The following is a 19,081-nucleotide window of genomic DNA, read 5'->3' on the forward strand; positions in this document are numbered from 1 at the left end:
CCTTTCCACCCTGGGAAAAAGTCTCTGGCTATCCACTCTATCTATGCCTCTCATCATCTTGTACCCCTCTATCAAGTCACCTCTCATTCTTCTTCGTTCCAATGAGAAAAGTCCCAGCTCCCTCAATCTTTCTTCGTAAGACATGCCCTCCAGTCCAGGCAGCATCCTGATAAATCTCCTCTGCACCCTCTCTAAAGCTTCCACATCCTTCCTATAATGAGACGACCAGAACTGAACACAATATTCCAAGTGTGGTCTAACCAGGGCTTTATGGAGCTGCAGCATAACCTCGCGGCTCTTAAACTCAATCCCCCTGTTAATGAAAGCCAACACACCATACGCCTTCTTAACAACCCTATCAACTTGGGTGGCAACTTTGAGTGATCTATGGACATGGGCCCCAAGATCCCTCTGTTCCTCCACACTACCAAGAATCCTGTCTTTTCGCCTGTATTCTGCATTCAAATTCAACCCTCCAAAATGAATCACTTCACACTTTTCCAGGTTGAACTCCATCTGCCACTTCTCAGCCCAGCTCTGCATCCTGTCAATGTCCTGTTGCAACCTACAACAGCCTTCCACACTATCCACAACTCCAGCAACCTTCGTGTCATCGGCAAACTTGCGAACCCAGACTTCCACTTCCTCATCCAAGTCATTTATAAAAATCACAAAGAGCGGAGGTCCCAGAACAGATCCCTGTGGAACACCACTGGTCACCGAGCTCCAGGCTGAATACTTTCCATCTACTACCACCCTCTGTCTTCTATGGGCCAGCCAATTCTGTATCCAGACAGCCAACTTTCCCTGTATCCCATGCCTCCTTACTTTCTGAATGAGCCTACCATGGGGAACCTTATCAAACGCCTTACTGAAATCCATATACACCACATCCACTGCTCTTCCTTCATCGATGTGTTTTGTCACATCCTCAAAGAATTCAGTAAGGCTTGTGAGGCATGACCTGCCCCTCACAATGCCATGCTGACTGTCTCTAATCAAACTATGCTTTTCCAACTAATCATAAATCCTGTCTCTCAGAATCCTCTCCAACAATTTGCCCACTACCGACATAAGACTGACTGGTCTATAATTCCCAGGGTTATCCCTATTCCCTTTCTTGAACAAGGGAATAACATTTGCCACCCTCCAATCATCTGGTACTACTCCAGTGGACAGTGAGGACGCAAAGATCATCGCCAAAGGCGCGGCAATCTCTTCCCTTGCTTCCCTTAATATCCTTGGGTATATCCCTTCTGGCCCCAGGGACTTATCTGTCCTCATGTCTTTCAAAATTTCCAGCACATCCTCCCTCTTAACATCAACCTGTACGAGCATATCAGGCTGTTTCACGCTGTCCTCACAAACGACCAGGTCCCTCACACTAGTGAATACTGAAACAAAGTATTCATTTCGGACCTCCCCTACCTCCTCCGACTCCAGGCACAAGTTCCCTCCACTATCCTTGATCGGCCCTACCCTCACTCTGGCCATCCTCTTGTTCCTCACATAAGTGTAGAACGCATTGGGATTTTCCTTAATCCTACCCGCCAAGACTTTTTCATGTCCCCTTCTAGCTCTCCTAAGTCCATTCTTCAGTTCCTTCCTGGCTACCTTGTAACCCTCTAGAGCCCTGTCTGATCCTTGCTTCCTCAACCTTAAGTAAGCTTCCTTCTTCCTCTTGACTAGCTGTTCCACATTTCTTGTCATCCAAGGTTCCTTCACCCTACCATCCCTTCCTTGACTCATCGGGACAAACCTATCCAGCAGTCGCAGCAAGTGCTCCCTAAACAACCTCCACATTTCTGTCGTGCATTTCCCTGAGAACATCTGTTCCCAATTTATGCACCCCAGTTCCTGCCTAATAGCATTGTAATTCCCCCTCCCCCAATTAAATATTTTCCCATCCCGTCCGCTCCTGTCCCTCTCCATGACGATAGTAAAGGTCAGGGAGTTGTGATCACTATCACCGAAATGCTCTCCACCGAGAGATCTGCCACCTGGCCTTGTTCGTTGCCAAGCACCAAATCCAACATAGCTTCCCCTCCAGTCAGCCTATCTACACAAACAGGTCAGTGGCAAGTGGTCCAGAGGAAAACCACAAAGAAAAAACATCCCAAAGCCACCACCCAAACCAGTGGCAAGAGGCGGCTCTCTTCTGAATCAGACTGCAACAACTCCTCTTCACTGGACGGGGAAATGCTGGAACGACAGCCCCTTCAAAAGAGGCGGCAGAACTCCGAGATGGATGATAAAGCATCCCAGCCCCCGGGCACTGGAAGCTGTGATGGGCCCGGCGTGCCCCAACCCCAATGCCGCACACGTAACGAAGTGGCCAACGCATCTCAGCTCCGGGACACCGGGAGCAAAGACACGTCTGGCGCACCTGAGCTCCGGGAGACCGGGAGCTGTGATGTTTTCCAGGAGGAACAGATGGAAGCAGCTGAGGACAACCCAATCCTCTCTGCCTACAAGACCCCCCCGATGTCACCCGAGCGGCACAAACCCTGCATGAAAAATCAGGAGGGGTTTCTGAGCCCAACCAACGTGAAACTGCTTGCGCACACGATGGGTATGCAGGAACATCCCGAAGGACTGGGACTAGCGAGGACAAATGGTATGGGAAGCAACAACTAATTTTTAGTAAAACATGGGTGTAAGAATTGCTTCCATTAATGTGCGTAGCATTAAATCTACTACGCGATGTGTTTCAACCTTGGATTACCTTGCCAAGGTCAAAGCTGACCTACTGTTTCTGCAGGAGTGTGGAATACCACACCTCAGCACCTACAGGCAGTGGTCGCGATGGTGGTCCCAGGGGCCATCGATCTGGTCGGGGGGTAATGACTGCCGTTCCTCCGGCCTGGGGATTCTGCTGCGGGGAGGTAACTTCACCATCTCCGAAGTTAAGGAGGTGGTGGGCGGCCGCCTCCTCGTAGCAGACGTGATGTCCAACAACGCTCCGCTCCGGTTGCTCAACGTGTGCGCCCCGGTACAAAGCAGCGAGCGGCTGACCGTCTTCCAGCAGCTCCCACTGCTGCTGGCGACGTCCAGGCCGGTCATCCTAGGCGGTGACTTCAACTGCATCATCGATGCGGCTGGACGATCCGGCAGTGACGACAGCAAACTGGACGCTACGTCCAGATTCCTAATAGAAACAGTTAAGGATGCCAAACTGCACGACGTCTTCAGCAAACCTGCAGACGGAGCGCAGCGCAGATACACATGGTCAAGATCGGACGGGTCTGCCCGTTCCAGGATTGACTTCCTGTTTGTGTCCCGTGCTGTCACGGTCGGAACCACCGACGTCAAGCCGGTGTTCTTCTCCGACCACTGCCTCTTACTGGCCGACTGTCACTTACAGGACGACCAGCGGGTTGGCAGAGGGACGTGGAAGTTCAATGCGACACTGCTGACCCCAGAGAACGTTGAGGAACTCAAAAGGGATTACAAAGGGTGGAGGACCGTGAAACCCCTCTTTGAGTCTCCAGTTCACTGGTGGGAAGCGATTAAGGAGAACATCAAGAGGTTCTTCATCCACAAAGGTGTTCAGAAGGCGAGAGAGAGACAGAGGGAACTGTCCCGACTCCAGAAAATTATGCAAAATCTACTCCGGTTGCAGTCAATGGGGGTCGAGGTCAAGGAGGACCTCCAAGAGGTGAAGAGCCAGCAGGCCTCGCTCTTTGCCAAGGAGGCCTCAAAGATCATCTTCCGATCCAGAGTCCGTTCCATTGAGCAGGATGAGACGTGCTCGCGTTACTTCTTCCAAAAGGTACACAGAGAGAGCTCTGTTATCAGCAGCCTGAAGGAAGAAGATGGCTCGGTAACGTCTTCGCAGTCCGACATACTAAGGATCAGCAAATGCTTTTATGCTGGGCTGTATGACGCGAAGCCCACAGACAGCAGAGCCTCCCAGTCCTTCCTGTCATCTATCACAGAGGTCTTAGATGACAGCAGGAGGGAGAGACTGGACAAGCCGCTAACTCTGGACGAGCTGACAAAGGCCGTCCAGTCTTTCGAGACGAGTAAAACTCCCGGGAGCGACGGCTTACCGGTCGAGTTGTACTCGGCCCTGTGGGACTGGGTCGGCCCGGACCTGCTGGAAGTATACGAGAGTATGCTCCTGGCCGGCAGCATGTCAGAATCCATGAGAAAAGGCATCATCACCCTCATTTACAAGCAGAAGGGGGAGAGGGCAGAAATCAGAAATTGGTGGCCCATCTCACTACTTAATGTTGATTACAAGATTCTGTCCAAAGTTATAGCCAGTCGAGTCAAGTCTGCTCTGGAGTTGGTGATTCACCCCGATCAGACCTGTACTGTACCCGACAGGAAGATCTCTGATAGCTTTGCGCTACTCAGGGATACGATCGCCTACGTACGGGACAGGAGGGTGGACACCTGCCTCATCAGCCTGGACCAGGAGAAGGCTTTTGACAGGATATCGCACACCTACATGATGGACGTGCTTTCCAAAATGGGGTTTGGGGAGGGAATCTGCAATTGGATCCAACTGCTCTACACAAACATCAGTAGCGCAGTCTCAATCAACGGGTGGGAATCGGAAAGTTTCCCGATCAAATCTGGAGTCAGACAGGGCTGCCCTCTGTCCCCGGTCTTGTTTGTTTGCTGTATTGAACCCTTTGCTGAGTCTATTAGGAAGGATGCGAGCATAAGAGGGGTGACAATCCCAGGCAGCGGAGGCACTCAGGTCAAAACCTCCCTGTACATGGATGACGTCGCCGTTTTCTGCTCGGATCCGCTGTCCGTGCGCAGACTGATGAGCATCTGCGACCAGTTCGAACTGGCCTCGGGAGCCAAAGTTAACCACGGCAAGAGCGAGGCCATGTTCTTTGGCAACTGGGCTGACCGATCCTTTGTCCCCTTCACCGTTAGGTCAGATTACCTGAAGGTGCTGGGGATATGGTTCGGAAGGGTCGGGGCGTGCACCAAAACATGGGAGGAGCGAGTAGCCAAGGTACGACAAAAGTTGGGCATGTGGGGGCAGCGATCTCTCTCCATTGTGGGTAAGAACCTGGTCATCAGGTGCGAGGCGCTCACATTGTTGCTCTACGTGGCGCAGGTCTGGCCCAAACCCCACTCCTGCGCCGTGGCAGTCACCCGAGCCATGTTCCGCTTCGTCTGGGGATCGAAAATTGACCTGGTCCGGAGGGACACGATGTTCAAATCTCTGGACAAGGGCGGGAAAAATGTACCCAACGCGGCCCTCATCCTGATGACCACCTTCGTGTGCGGCTGCATCAAGCAGTGTGCAGATCCCCAGTACGCAAACTCCAAGTGTCACTACGTGCTGAGGTTCTATCTGTCCCCGGTGTTGCGAAGGATGGGCCTGGTCACATTGCCGCGGAACGCTCCATGCAGTTGGGCGGTGCCGTACCACCTATCCTTCGTGGAGAGTTTCTGCGGGGAAACACCTTTGACCACCGGTCCATCAGGCAGTGGTCTGCACGGAATGTCCTCAAGGCCCTACGGGAAAAGGAAACGGTGGATCCTGTCGGATGGTTCCCCGAGCAGACCGTCAAAGTCATTTGGCGGAATGCCTCATCACCAGAACTTTCAAACAAGCACCAAGACGTAGCTTGGCTGGTGGTGAGAAGGGCCCTCCCCGTCAGATCCTTCCTGCACACCCGAATTCTCGCCCCCTCCGCACAGTGCCCCCGCGTTGGCTGTGGTGGGGAAGAGACGGTCGCCCACCTCCTCCTGGCATGTGCCTTTGCAAAGCAGGTGTGGAAAGAGATGCAGTGGTTTTTGTCAAGGTTCATCCCAAGCAGCTCTGTAACACAGGAGTCTGTGCTCTACGGGCTGTTCCCAGGGACGCACACCGAGACAAACATCAACTGCTGCTGGAGGACTATCAATTCGGTGAAAGACGCCCTTTGGTCTGCCCGAAACATGCTGGTCTTCCAGCGCAAAGAGTTGTCCACCACCGAATGTTGCAGACTGGCACATTCCAAGGTCCAGGACTACGTGCTGAGGGACGCACTAAGACTTGGGGCAGCCGCAGCAAAGGCTCAATAGGGAAAGACCACAGTGTAAGGTTCCCCCACCAAGCTGGACTGAGGGGCTGGATCCATGGGAAACCCCTCGAACTGTATCGTTAATATTCTCAATTGCTGTATATGTAAAACTGTAATTGACATGACAATTGTGAAACGGAAGGGTTGGGAAGAAACTCATGACAGTATTGAAGGAAACTGATCCCCCTTGCAATGTTTGTATTTTTTGGTGCTGTTTGGAAACTGTGTGGCAATGTAATTTTTACAGATCTTTATGAATAAAGTATATTTTGGAAACAAAAAAAAAAATCGACATATTGAGTCATGAAACCTTCCTGGACACACCTGACAAAAACTGCTCCATCCAAACTATTTGCACTAAGGAGGGTTCAATCAATATTAGGGAAGTTGAAGTCACCCATGACAACAACCCTGTTACTTCTGCACCTTTCCAAAATCTGCCTCCCAATCTGTTCCTCCGTGTCTCTGTTGTTATTGGGGGGTCTATAGAAAATTCCCAATAAAGTGACTGCTCCTTTCCTGTTTCTGACTTCCACCCATAATGACTCAGTCGACAAACCCTCCTCGATGACCTACCTTTCTGCAGCTGTGATACTATCCCTGATTAACAATGCCACTCCCCCACTTCTTTTACCTCCCTCCCTATTCCTTTTGAAACATCTAAACCCCGGAACATCCAACATCCATTCCTGCCCCTGTGATCTCCAAGTGTCTGAAATGGCCACAACATCGTAGCTCGAAGTACTGATCCATGCTCTAAGTTCATCACCCTTATTCCTGACACTTCTTGCATTAAAATAGACACACTTCAACCCATCATACTGGCTGAAACTTTGCCCTGTCAACTGTCTAACCTTGTTCACAGACTCTCTGCACTCGGTATCTGCCTGTTCAACAGCTACCCCGTCCACTGATCCATAGCTCCGGTTCCCATCCCCCTGCCAAACTAGTTTAAACCCTCCCGAAGAGCTCTAGCAAACCTCCCGCCCAGGATATTGGTGCCCCTCCAGTTCAGTTGCAACCCGTCCTTCTTGTACAGGTCCCACCTTCCCCAGAAGGTATCCCAATGATCCACATAACTGAAGCCCTCCCTGCTACACCAGCTCTGTAGCCACGTGTTCAGCTGCACTCGCTCTCTGTTTCTAGCCTCACTAGCACGTGGCACCGGTATCAATCCTGAGATTACTACTCTGCTCGTCCTGCCTTTTCGCTTCCATCCGAACTCCTATATTCGCTTTTCAGGTCCTCATCCCTTTTCTGAGCTATGTCATTGGTACCGATATGTACCACGACTTCTGGCTGCTCCCCCTCCCCCTTAAGAATCCTGTAGACTCGATCTGAGACATCCCTGACCCTGGCACCCAGGAGGCAACATACCATCCGGGAGTCTCGTTCGCGACCACATAATCTCCTGTCTGTTCCTCTAACCATTGAATCTCCTATCACTATCGCTCTCCTATTCTCCACCCTTCCCGTCTGAGCCGCAGAGCCAGGCTCAGTGCCAGAGACCTGGCCGCTGTGGATTTCCCCTGGTCGGTCCATCCCCCCAACCGTATCCAAAACGGTATACTTATTATTGAGGGGAACGGCCACAGGGGATCCCTGCACTGTGTGCCTATTCCCTTTCCCTCCCCTGACGGTCACCCAGCTACCTTTATCCTGTGACTTAGGTGTCAGTACTTCCCTATAACTGCTCTCTATCATCCCCTCTGCCTCCCGCATGATCCGAAGTTCATCCAGCTCCAGCTCCAGTTCCCTAACGTGGTCTGTGAGGAGCTGGAGTTGGGTGCACTTCTCACAGGTGAAGTCAGCAGGGACACAAGTGGTGACCCTTACCTCCCACATCCTGCAAGAGGAGCATGCAACTGCCCTAGCTTCCATCCCCTCTGCTCGAAATTGACAACAGAGAATAAAAAAATATAAAGGAAAACTTTACCTTACCAAACCCTCCACACAAGAGTCCTTTTTTTTGGTTGGAGGAGGAGGATGGGTGGGAGACACTACACATGTAGTGTTTCGGGTTTAGCCACTGCCCGAATATATAGGTTCACTGACCCAGCAGTCCCCGTGTCCGCGTCCGCCGAATCGCCAGGTAAGTACTTTATAGTGAAACGTACCTTCCCGGCTGCCCCCTGGCTCGCACTATCACCGCTACTGCTGATCAGAGGTGTTGCTGTAATAAAAACAGAAAATGCTGGAAATGCTCAGTCGGTCTGGCAGCATCTGTGCAGAGAGAAACAGTCAACAGTTCAGGTCTGTTTCCTTAGCTCACATTCACTTTGTTTCTTTCTCCACGGATGCTGCCAGACCTGCTGACTATTTCAAGCATTTTCTGTTTATATTTCAGATTTCAAGCATCTGCAGTATTTTGCTTTTGTACGTGTGTTGCTATGTCTGGGACTGTTTGAGTGCAATGCTATTGCTTTATAAACAGCGTTGAAACAAACATTTATCTAGTTAACACACAGCACTAATACACAGCTGGATATAAACAGCAGCCTGCAGCAGAGGGTGCAGTGGAAGTTTATGAACACAAATAATTCACCAACAATATATTTACTGCTATCCACAATCACACCACGCTTCATCTTCACACATATTATTCTTCATTGACATCAACTTCTTGCTTCCAATAAACACTTCAATTTGGAACACAGCTTCCAAATCACCTTTATTCACAAACCCGAACACAAGCTGCAAATGCTGCAAACACACACCAGCCCAGACTTTCCCCTTTCTGTCAACCCATTCCTGCATCACTGCCTCTCCACCAACAGTTGCTGCTAGAATCATACAATCATAGAATGGCTAAAGCACAGAAGGAGGCCATTCGGCCTGACGAACCCATGCTGGCTCTCTGCTGAAGCAACTCACCTCGTCTCACTCTCTTCTCGAAAGAATAATTCGGGACAACATTAATAGCCCCATGGACAAATGTGGGTTAATTCAAGAAAGCCAGCATGGATTTCTTAAGGGAAAGTTATGTTTAACTGTCCTGCTGGAGTTTTTTGATGAGGCAACAGAGAGGGATGATGAGGGCAATGCTGTTGATGTGGTCCACATGGATTTTCAAAAGGTCTGACAGCATCTGAAAGGTCACTGAGCTGAACCATTAACTCTGTTTCTCTCTCCACAGATGCAGCCAGACCTGCTGAGTATTTCCAGCACTTTCTGTTTATATTTCGGATTTCTAGCATCTGCAGTATTTTGCTTTTATTGACTTTCAAAAGGAATTTGATACAATGCAACACAACAGACTTGTGAGCAAAGTTATAACTCATGGAATAAAAGGGACAGTAGTAACATGGACATGGAATTGGCTGAGTGACAGGAAACAAAGAGTAGTGATCAATGGATGTTCTTCGGGCTAGAGGAAGGTTTGTAGTGGAGTTCCCCAGGAGTCAGTGTTGGGACCCTTGCCTTTCCTGATATATATTAATGACCTAGACCTTGGTGTACAGGGCAGAATTTCAAAGTTTATGGATGATACGAAAATTGGAAGCATTGTCAACTGTAAGGATGATAGTGTAGAACTTCAAAAGGACATAGACAAGTTGGTGGAATGGGAGGACAGATGACAGGTGAAGTTCAATGCAGAGAAATGTGAATTGATTCATTTCGGTAGGAAGAACATGGAGTGACAATATAGAATAAAGGGTACAATTCTAAAGGGGGTGCAGGAGCAGTGGGACCTGGGGTTATATGTTATTGGTTGAGAGAGTGGTTAATAAAGCATACAGTATCCTCGGCTTTAGTGATAGAGGCATAGAGTACAAGAACAAGGAGGTCATGTTGAACTTGTATAAGACACTAGACTCAGCTGAAGTACTGCGTCCAGTTCTGGGTGCCACACTTTAGGAAAGATGTGAAGGCATTGGAGAGATTATGGAAGAGGTTCATGAGAATGGTTCCAGGGATGAGGAACTTCAGTTATGAAGATAGATTGGAGAAGTTAGGACTGTTTTCCTTGGAGAAAAGAAGGCTAAGAGGAGATTTCATAGTGGTATTCAAAATGATGAGGGGTGTGGACAGAGTGGATAGGGAGAAACCGTTCCCACTTGTGAAAGGATCGAGAACGAGAGGGCACAGATTTAAAGTCATTGGTAAAAGAAGCAAAAGCGACATGAGGAAAAACTTTTTCACACAGCGAGTGGTTAAAGTATGAACTGCCTGAGAATGTGATGGAGGCAGGTTCAATTGAAGAATTCAAAGGGGAATTAGACTGTTATCTGAAAATAAGGTGCAGGATTATGGGGAGAAGACGGGGAAGTGACATGAGGTGAATTGCTCATTTGGAGAGTCAGTGCAGAGACGATGGGCCAAATGGCCTCCTTCTGTGTAGTAACAATTCTGTGATTCTGTGATTCCAATATTCAAGTCATTTATATATATGGTGGTCCTGACACTGACCCTTGTGGACATCACTGTTCACCATCTTCCATTCTGAAAAACAACCAAATACCACAACTCGCTTTTCTTGATATTTCATCCATTTTTAAATCCAAGCAGATACCGACCCTCCTATTCCAGGAGCCTCAGTTTTGTTACCCAGCCTTTTATGTGGTAGTTTGTCAAACGCTTTCTTAAAATCCATATAGACAACATCCATTGCTTTCCCTTCATCAACCTTTTCTGTTACTTCATCAAAAAAAATCAGTTATATTAGTGAAGAACTGGAAAGGTGCTGAACCTCTCAGTTTTCGGTCTACCCAAACCAAGTTCAAGGCCTGAATAATGAACCGATTGCCTCATTAGTTCTGTGAATAATACAATCATTTAATAGACAAAGTTTTGAAACATTCCTGCCCATAAATCTTGGTAACAGAGAGTGTGTGGATCTCCTGACTCAGAATGTTTAATGGATACAGTCCTCAGATCCGACAAGGAACCACTGAGCATCCACAGTAAAGACAGTGTGGATGAGGAAATGTAAGAGCTGGGAGCTGAAACTCAGGGACGGCCGAGCTCTCCTGTCATTGAGCTTCTGTGTCTGCTCTGCTCGCCGCAATTCCGGCTGTACTTTGTTTCCAATGAAAAGATGAAAAGAGCTGTTCGGTTTTCCTCTCACTGACAGCGTGTTTCACTCGGGTTAATATAACCCGGGACTTTTGCTGCTGAAATGAATTCTGCAAGGTCCCAGCAAACACACCGGCTCCCTCCTTTCTCCCCTCTTTCTATCGGATTGTTTTACCAGGAGGGGCTCAATAATAACAAACCCCCTGCAGGGAATGACCGCAAATTGAGCATCTAAATGGGGCAAGTGGGCAGCTTTCTGGGTTCTAGGTTCCCCCTACCCCGCCCCTCCCTCCCTCCAGTCCAAACCCCTCTTCACTTTCTTTGGGACTTTGATGCGGGTGAAATGGGGAAAGTTCCCATTGATGTTTGAGTGCTGAATTGCTGCAAAGATCTGCGCACGCGCGATGTAGCCCCGCCCCCAGTGGGACGTCACAATGAGGAGTGGGGTGCATGCGCAGCCTTTCCCCAACTCAGTCTGTGAGGCCATTCACTCAATCAGGGGAAGATGCTTTAAATCAGCTGCTAATGGAGACTTCCCGGGCCCGGGGGAAGGGAACAAACAGCATCTGCTTCCTGCAGCCACTGCTTTGGGAGCGTGTCCGCAGATGTGCTCAGAGATTAGCATTGAGTGGTGGGAAGTTGAGGGGGAGTCGGGGAGTGTTTGTAACAGACACTGTGGAGCAGGAGCTGCTCCCGGAACATGGAGTGAGCCGGGGACACGGGGAAGGGAGAGTTCATTCTCGGACAGTGTCTGTACAGGCTCAGGGAGACACAATGGGAAGAAATCACTATTGAAAATCACTGACAATTTCACCACCCAAAGGAGAGGGAATTTTCCTGCTTTAGTTCCAGTCTCTCACTGTTTGTTGGATTGTGAACAGTGGGGGGAAAATAGCCGCAAAATAACGATGTGGACAGTTAGACAAAGAACATTTATTGCAGACACCAGGTGAGAAGTGTGAAAGGCACATTTTAAATAGTGGCTGCTTGTTTTCCGTTGAAATAGAAATGTGACTGTGTAAAGGTCACTGCTCTATCGGACAGTCCCAGTCATTGAGCAGTGCAGGGCTTGTGTTGTTTCTGAATGTCACAAACTTGTTGTAAAACCACTGCAAACACCTGGTAAACAGAAGCTGAATGCTGCAGTACTGCAGTGGAGTCAGACACTGACACTGTTTGTGTTCTTGGTTTTCATTTTGTGATTGTTCATAATGATTATTATTGGGACGATTACATTGATCGCTTTTGTATCTTCTACCTCACCAGTTCTTTCATTCCTGCAGGAAAATACATGAAGGAACTTGACTGGATGTGGTGATTCTTGGACACAAGGCAAAATGCAGTGATCTCGTTCCAACACACAGTCGGTACAGGATCACTCCCAAAGCACAGAGATACTGCCAGTTCATCAGTTCCACTGGAGCAAACAAAATAAGTAGTCAGACAGACACTGATCCCAAAGTCAAGAGAGACACATTTTCAATCCAACAGTCAAACAACAGCAGGAGAGACAGAAGTTGTTTCTATTTCACTCCAATTCAGTACAGCTGACAGGTTGATACATCAATCACAGTCCAAAAACAAACTCACTATCAGATCTAAATAAACTCTGTCACCATGGTGACATTTTAAATATAAAATCTGAAATAGAACAGACAAAATTTACAGAATTGAAAGGTACAGAATGAATGCAAGGAGGCTTCAAGGGGATTTGGACAGGTTAAATGAATGGGCAAGAACATGACAGATGGAATATAATGTGAATAAGTGTGAAGTTCTCCACTTTGGTAGAATAAACAGAAAGACAGAGTATTTCTTAAATGGTGAGAGGCTGGGAAGTGTCGATGTCCAAAGGCACCTGGGTGTCCTTGTTCATGAGACACTAAAAGCTAGTATGCAGGTGCAGCAAGCAATTAGGAAGGCAAATGGTATGTTGGCTTCATTGAAAGCGTATTTGAGTACATGAGTAAAGATGTATGAAGTCTAGATGAGACCGCACCTGGAGTATTCTGTACAATTTTGGTTTCCTTATCTAAGGAAGGATAGACTTGTCACAGAGGGAGTGCAACAGAGATTCACCGGTCTCATTCCCTCGGATGGTGGGACTGTCTTATGATGAGAGACTGCAGGAACTGGGCCTAAATTCTCAGGAGTTTTGAAGAATGAGAGGTGATCTCATTGAAACAGGCAAAGTTCTTACAGGGTGTCACAGGGTAGATATGGATAGGATGTTTCCTCTGTCTAGTGAGTCCAGAACAAGGGGACACAGTCTCAGAATAAGGGCAGACTGAGATGAGCAGGAATTTCTTTACTCAGAGGGTGAGAAATCTGTGGAATTCTTTATCCCAGAGGGCTGTGGAAGATCAATCATTGAACATATTCAAGACATAAATCGATAGATTTCTAAATACTAACAAGATCAAGGGATATGGAGATGGCAGAGAAAAATGGCGTAGAGGTAGATGATCAGTCACGATCTGTTTGAATGTTGGAGCAGGCTTGATGGGCTGAATGGCCTAATGCCCCTATTTCCTATGATCCTATGAATCCCAATAATGTACATCAGAACGTTAGACCAAGTTATGCATTACATACCAGTTCAAAAATCCCACAGAGATTAAGACTGAAAGATACAGTATCAAGCCATTACTACAAAATGAAGGACTTGGAGCTTGCAGACCAGCCCATGTATAAGATTGAAAGTTATATTTTCATTCACAATCATTTTCACAGAGCAGAATATTGAATACCAATCCACAACTTGCACAGGATTACCAAATAAAACCTACAACTGTGAAATACAGTTAATCCATATTTTAAATTAAACACAAGGCAAACAAATATTGATACATTAAGAGAGCGGGAAACAGTGAGAGCAGAGTGGAGCATAAAGAGCCCAGGAGAGAGAGGGAGCAAGAGTTCACTCGGAGAGCAGGGAACAGCGAGAGCAGGCGTCAAAAAAGGCAAAGGAATACACAATTAATGGGAGAACACTGAATGGTGTAGAGGAAGTGAGGGACGTCGGAGTGAATGTCCACAGATCCCTGAAGTAGCAGTACAGGTCAATAAGGTGGTTCAGCAGGTCCTTTCCTTTATTAACTGAGGTATAGAGTATAAGGGAGACCTGGGTGTCCATGTCAATAAGTCACTGACAGCTAACATGCAGGTGCAGCAAGCAATTAGGAAGGCTAATAGTATGTTAGCCTTTATCGTAAGAGGATTTGAGTACAGGAGTAGTGAATTCTTGCTTCAATTGTATAGAACCTTGGTTAGACTGCACTTGGAGTACTGTGTGCAGTTTTGGTCCCCTTGCCTTCGGAAGGATATTATTGCCACAGATAGAGTGCAAAGAAGGTTCATCATACTTGTTCCTGGGATGGTGAGACTGTCCTATGTAGAGAGATTGGGGAAACTGGGGCTCTATTCTGTAGAGTTTTGAAGAATGAGAGGTGATCTCATTGAAACCTACAAAATATTTAAAGGACAGTCAGGGTAGATGCAGCTAAGATGTTTCCCCTGGTTGGGGAGTCGAGAACCAGGGGACGCAATTTCAAAATAAGGGGCAAGCGACTTAGGACAGAGATGAGGAGAAATGTTGTTACTCAGAGGGTTGTGAATCTTTGGAATTCTGTACCCCAGAGGGCTGTGGAAGCTCAGTCATTGAGTATGTTTAAAGCAGAGATTGATAGATTTCTAAATACAAATGACATAAGGGAATATGAGGAAAGTGTGGGGAAAAGGGCATTGAAGTGGATGATCAGCCATGATCATATTGAATGGTGGGGCAGGCTCGATGGGCTGAATGGCCGACTCCTGCTCCTATGTTCCTATGTTCCTAACTCCACATTATCGATGAGACACAGCCTCAGGCCGACTTGTCGGGTGTTGCAAACAGATAACACTGCTTCTGATCTTCACCAGAACAGAGAGTGAGATGTAAAATTGATCATCAAACAGACTGTGAGAGAATACAACAGAATAAAACACATGGAGAGACACTGTGGAATAACAAATAGATTTGATTGGAATGTTGAATTATGATTGGAATGGATAAAACAGCAGATTAAATTGGGACAGAAAAGAGAAACTGATGGGAAGAAGGAAGAAAAGAAAGGATGGATCTGTTCACTTTTTTCAGTTTTTTCACTGGTCCATCAAAGCTGGATTAAAAAAAGATGCAAAAAACAGAGAGTTTCACCAAAAAGGGAGATTAAATGCTGCCGAAACCTTGGATCGAAGGATGCCCCAACAGATCACCTGTTTAACTGTCTCCTCACTGGGAGATTTCAATCAATGAGCAATATTATTCTCTCCTTTTCTTTTGTTAAATGAAACCACTACTGTCACTTGGAGTTAATATCCCTGTGTTCCAACTCCTGAATAATAAAATTGTGAGTTTCGTGATATTTTCTGGACACATTTCCTGCTGAAAGAACTAAGAACTCTTTTCTAATTTACACAATACTATATACACACTCATCAAGCCTCCGAAACTGGCATCCTTGGTGCTGCTCTCTCCTCCCAAACCTCATCTCATGTGACTGTTACATCATCACTCTGATTGTGGGAGGGGTTAATCCCACTGTCTTCAGCATTAACCCTTTACATCCTCATACTGCAGTGTCTGTCCAAAAAAATCAGTGGAGGGAACTTGAATTATCAAAACAGCAACAGCTGCCAGTTGAAAATCAACTCAACCCATCAGAGAGAGACTGTCAGAGAACTTCCTGCATCCAGTCCTGACCCTCTCACATTAAGCAGCTGCTCACCCAGACCCCACTCTCATCAACACTGAACATTTTTACTGAGACCCTTCAAATACTGTTTACAAATACTGTATGCAACAAAGTTTAATATCTTCTCACCGTTTCTCGGTAACCACATGAGACATAGGTTTTCTCATTTGGTTCCTTTGATTTTTCTTGTTCCTCACTGACAAATATTCCAAACCTCAGATAAACCCTCCCACTTGCGTCATGTCCCAGTCTCGGTTCAAAGCAACACATAATGACACAAACACTCTCCTTCAGTGAGATTAATATCAAGCTGTTTTCCAGGTTGAATGTAACTGTGTACAAATTTATGTCAAAGAAGTTAACTTTGATGTCTCAGCACTGAAATTCTGTGCAAGGAGGAACAGCCATTCCAAACTCATATCCTTCACAAAGGCTGTTTTTTTCATGTGATTGAAATTCATCAAGTATTTTGAATTAAGGTTCACAAAACACAAATGTCAATGTTGATAATGAAACTTTTCAAGCATGTTGCTACTGTGAAATAAGGCTCTGCTGGGAGTTGAACCCAGGATCTCCTGTTTACAAGACAGGTGCTTTAACCAACTAAGCTACAGAGCCAAATCGCAAATGCATGTGCAATTGAAATCAGAGGAAGGCCTTGTAGATAGTGGGCAGCCTTTGGCGAGTCAAGAGCTGAGTTCGTCATGGCAGTGTTCCCAGCCTCTGACTCGCTCTTGTAGTTGTAGCTGTAGTTGTAATTGTAATAGGCAACCGTCCGTCTCGGAAGGCGATGGGCTACACCCGGGGTGTACGTCACTTCTGTATGAAACATCGTTTGTTGTGGCTGGAGAGGATGACTCGTGAGTGTCAATCCATTCCGCAGCTGGTATAGATGAATGTCATTGGCCCGAGGTCGACTGATAATTTTTCCTTCCTCTGAGCTCTCTTTCCCACCATCTGGTCATTTCTTTTGTCCTCTGCTTTTCCCATGGTCTTCCTGAATGCCTTTCTCCAGGAATTCCAGTCAGCAGGAAGGACTTCCCATGCATCGACTCCAATCCCAGTCTGCTTGAGATCTCGCTTTGCAGATGTCCTTGTATCACAGCCGTGGGTGACCTGTTGGTCTCATGCTGATAGCAAGCTCACCAAAGAGCATGTCTTTGGCAAAGCGACCGTCATCCATTCAGCACACATGGCCCAGTCAACAGAGTCACCGCTGACTCAAGAGGGCAAACATGCTGCAGATCCCTGCACGCTGGTGTACTTATGCATTCGGCACTCTGTCCTGCCAGGAGATGCCCAATATCCATCTGTACTTTCCCTGAGCTACAGGTTATTGCAAGTTTCTCTGGCTGTGTTTATTTTAGGTGATTTTGTACTCAGGTTCTTTTGGAATCCATGTGTTTGCAGATCTTTGTGAGTGAGAGATGTGGTAATATGTTTAAAAGATTTCCCTATAAATTATTCTTATCTCCATCTTTCCCCGAACTTTGCACAAACACATTAATATGGGAATCACACACATCAGGCCGTCAAACCTGTCTGTTAAACATTGAAAGGTGACAGTGTTTATTGTGACGGGGTTCCATTTATGAGGACACATCTTGATGATTCACACATGTAAAAATTTGTATATTATGCTCATGACATAATGACATAAAAGAAACATTTCCTTGCACTTGCCATGCTTGGTGAACATTTTCTCTGCTGATGCCCCCTGAATATATTAGAGAACATGGTGACGAGGTTGAGATTAAAGTCTGTAAATATAGCCAGCAAACAGCAGCAGGGACTGCAGTGAACAAGATTTACGTGACATATTTGTGCTTATATTGGTGGGTGAAATAAGATACTAAACACACAAAATCCTACATTTGAGCTCGCGTATAAGATTGCTCTGTCTATGGAGATAGCATCAAAGAATGCTCAGGAATGTTGTCCTATGCCACTGATCGGAACACACTTCAGGGGAACTTAAAAAAAATGGTAAAATGGGCTTTCACATAACAGATGAAATTTTACACAGAGAAGTGTGAAGTGATACAATTTGGAAGGAAGAATGCCATATAAATGAACCGTTACAATTCTAAACTGGGTGCAGGAGCAGAGAGACAATGTACACCAATGTTAGAAGGATTGAAAAGGTAGCTAAGAGCAAACAGGACACTTGGTTTATTAATAGAGGCACAGAGTAAAAGCATATAAGTTATGCTAAACCTTTATAAAATACTGGGAATGAATGGCCTCCTCCTGTACCTCCACAGAAAGCTTCCATTCCAGGTTTACACACACTCATCAGGATCACTCTCCACAGATCCTGCCACTCCAGGCTCGGACACCCACTTCAGGATCACTCTCCATACATCCCAGCACTATGGGCTCGGAGACCCTCTTCAGAATTCCTAAATCTCCAGACATGGACATCCTTTGAGGACCACTCTCCACAGATTCTGCCCTCCAGGTTCAGGCACCCACTTCAGAATCACTCTCCATACATCCCGCCACTCCACGCACGGATATCTCCCTCAGGATCAGATCAAAGAATGTTGCTTGTCACATATCAGCTCAAGCCTGAATGTTGTTCAGGTCTTGCTGCTTGCAGGTACAGATTGCTTCAGTATCTGATGAGTTGTGAATCATCAGCGAACATTCCCACTTCTCACTTATGTTGAAGAGAAAGCCATCAATGAAACAGCTGAGGATGGTTGGGCCTAGGACACTGCCCTGAGAAACTAAGTAACCAGTCATGAATGGTGGTGGACAATTAAATAACGAACCAGATGAGGAGGCTCCAAAAACATCCCTATCCTCAATGTTGGTGGAGCCGAGCACGTCAGTGCAAATGGTGAAGCTGGAGCATTTGAAACCATCTTCAGTCAGAAATTGCTCAGTGGATGATTCATCTCGGCCTCTGGAGGTCCCCAGCATCACAGCTTCCAGTTTTCAGCCAATTCGCTTCACTCCACATAATGGCAAGAAACAGCTGAAGACACTCGATACAGCAAAGACTATGGACCCTAACAAGTTTTCCAGCTCTAGTCCTGAAGACTTGTGCTCCAGAACTAGCTGCGCTCTCAGCCACACTGTTCCAGTAGAGCTACAACACAGGCATCTACTTGACAATGTGGAAAATTGCCCAAGTGTGCCCACTCCATAAAATAAATGCAGGACAAATCCAATCTGACCAATTGCCGCCCCATCAGTCTACAATAAATCATCAGCAAAGTGATGGAAGATGTCACCAACAGTGCTATCAAGCACCACACATGTAGCAATAATCTGATCATCGAT

At 46.8% G+C, this 19,081-nt stretch overlaps 1 non-coding gene across 1 annotated transcript; it reads right to left on the minus strand.

Annotated features, from left to right (window-relative positions):
* Positions 1-16,334: 16,334 nt before the first annotated feature.
* Positions 16,335-16,408, minus strand: trnat-ugu (transfer RNA threonine (anticodon UGU)). Its single transcript has one exon. It is a non-coding gene; the product is annotated as a tRNA-Thr (tRNA).
* Positions 16,409-19,081: the final 2,673 nt, after the last annotated feature.

The sequence above is a fragment of the Heterodontus francisci genome, unplaced genomic scaffold (assembly GCF_036365525.1).
Source record: "Heterodontus francisci isolate sHetFra1 unplaced genomic scaffold, sHetFra1.hap1 HAP1_SCAFFOLD_61, whole genome shotgun sequence".
Lineage (NCBI taxonomy): Eukaryota > Metazoa > Chordata > Chondrichthyes > Heterodontiformes > Heterodontidae > Heterodontus > Heterodontus francisci.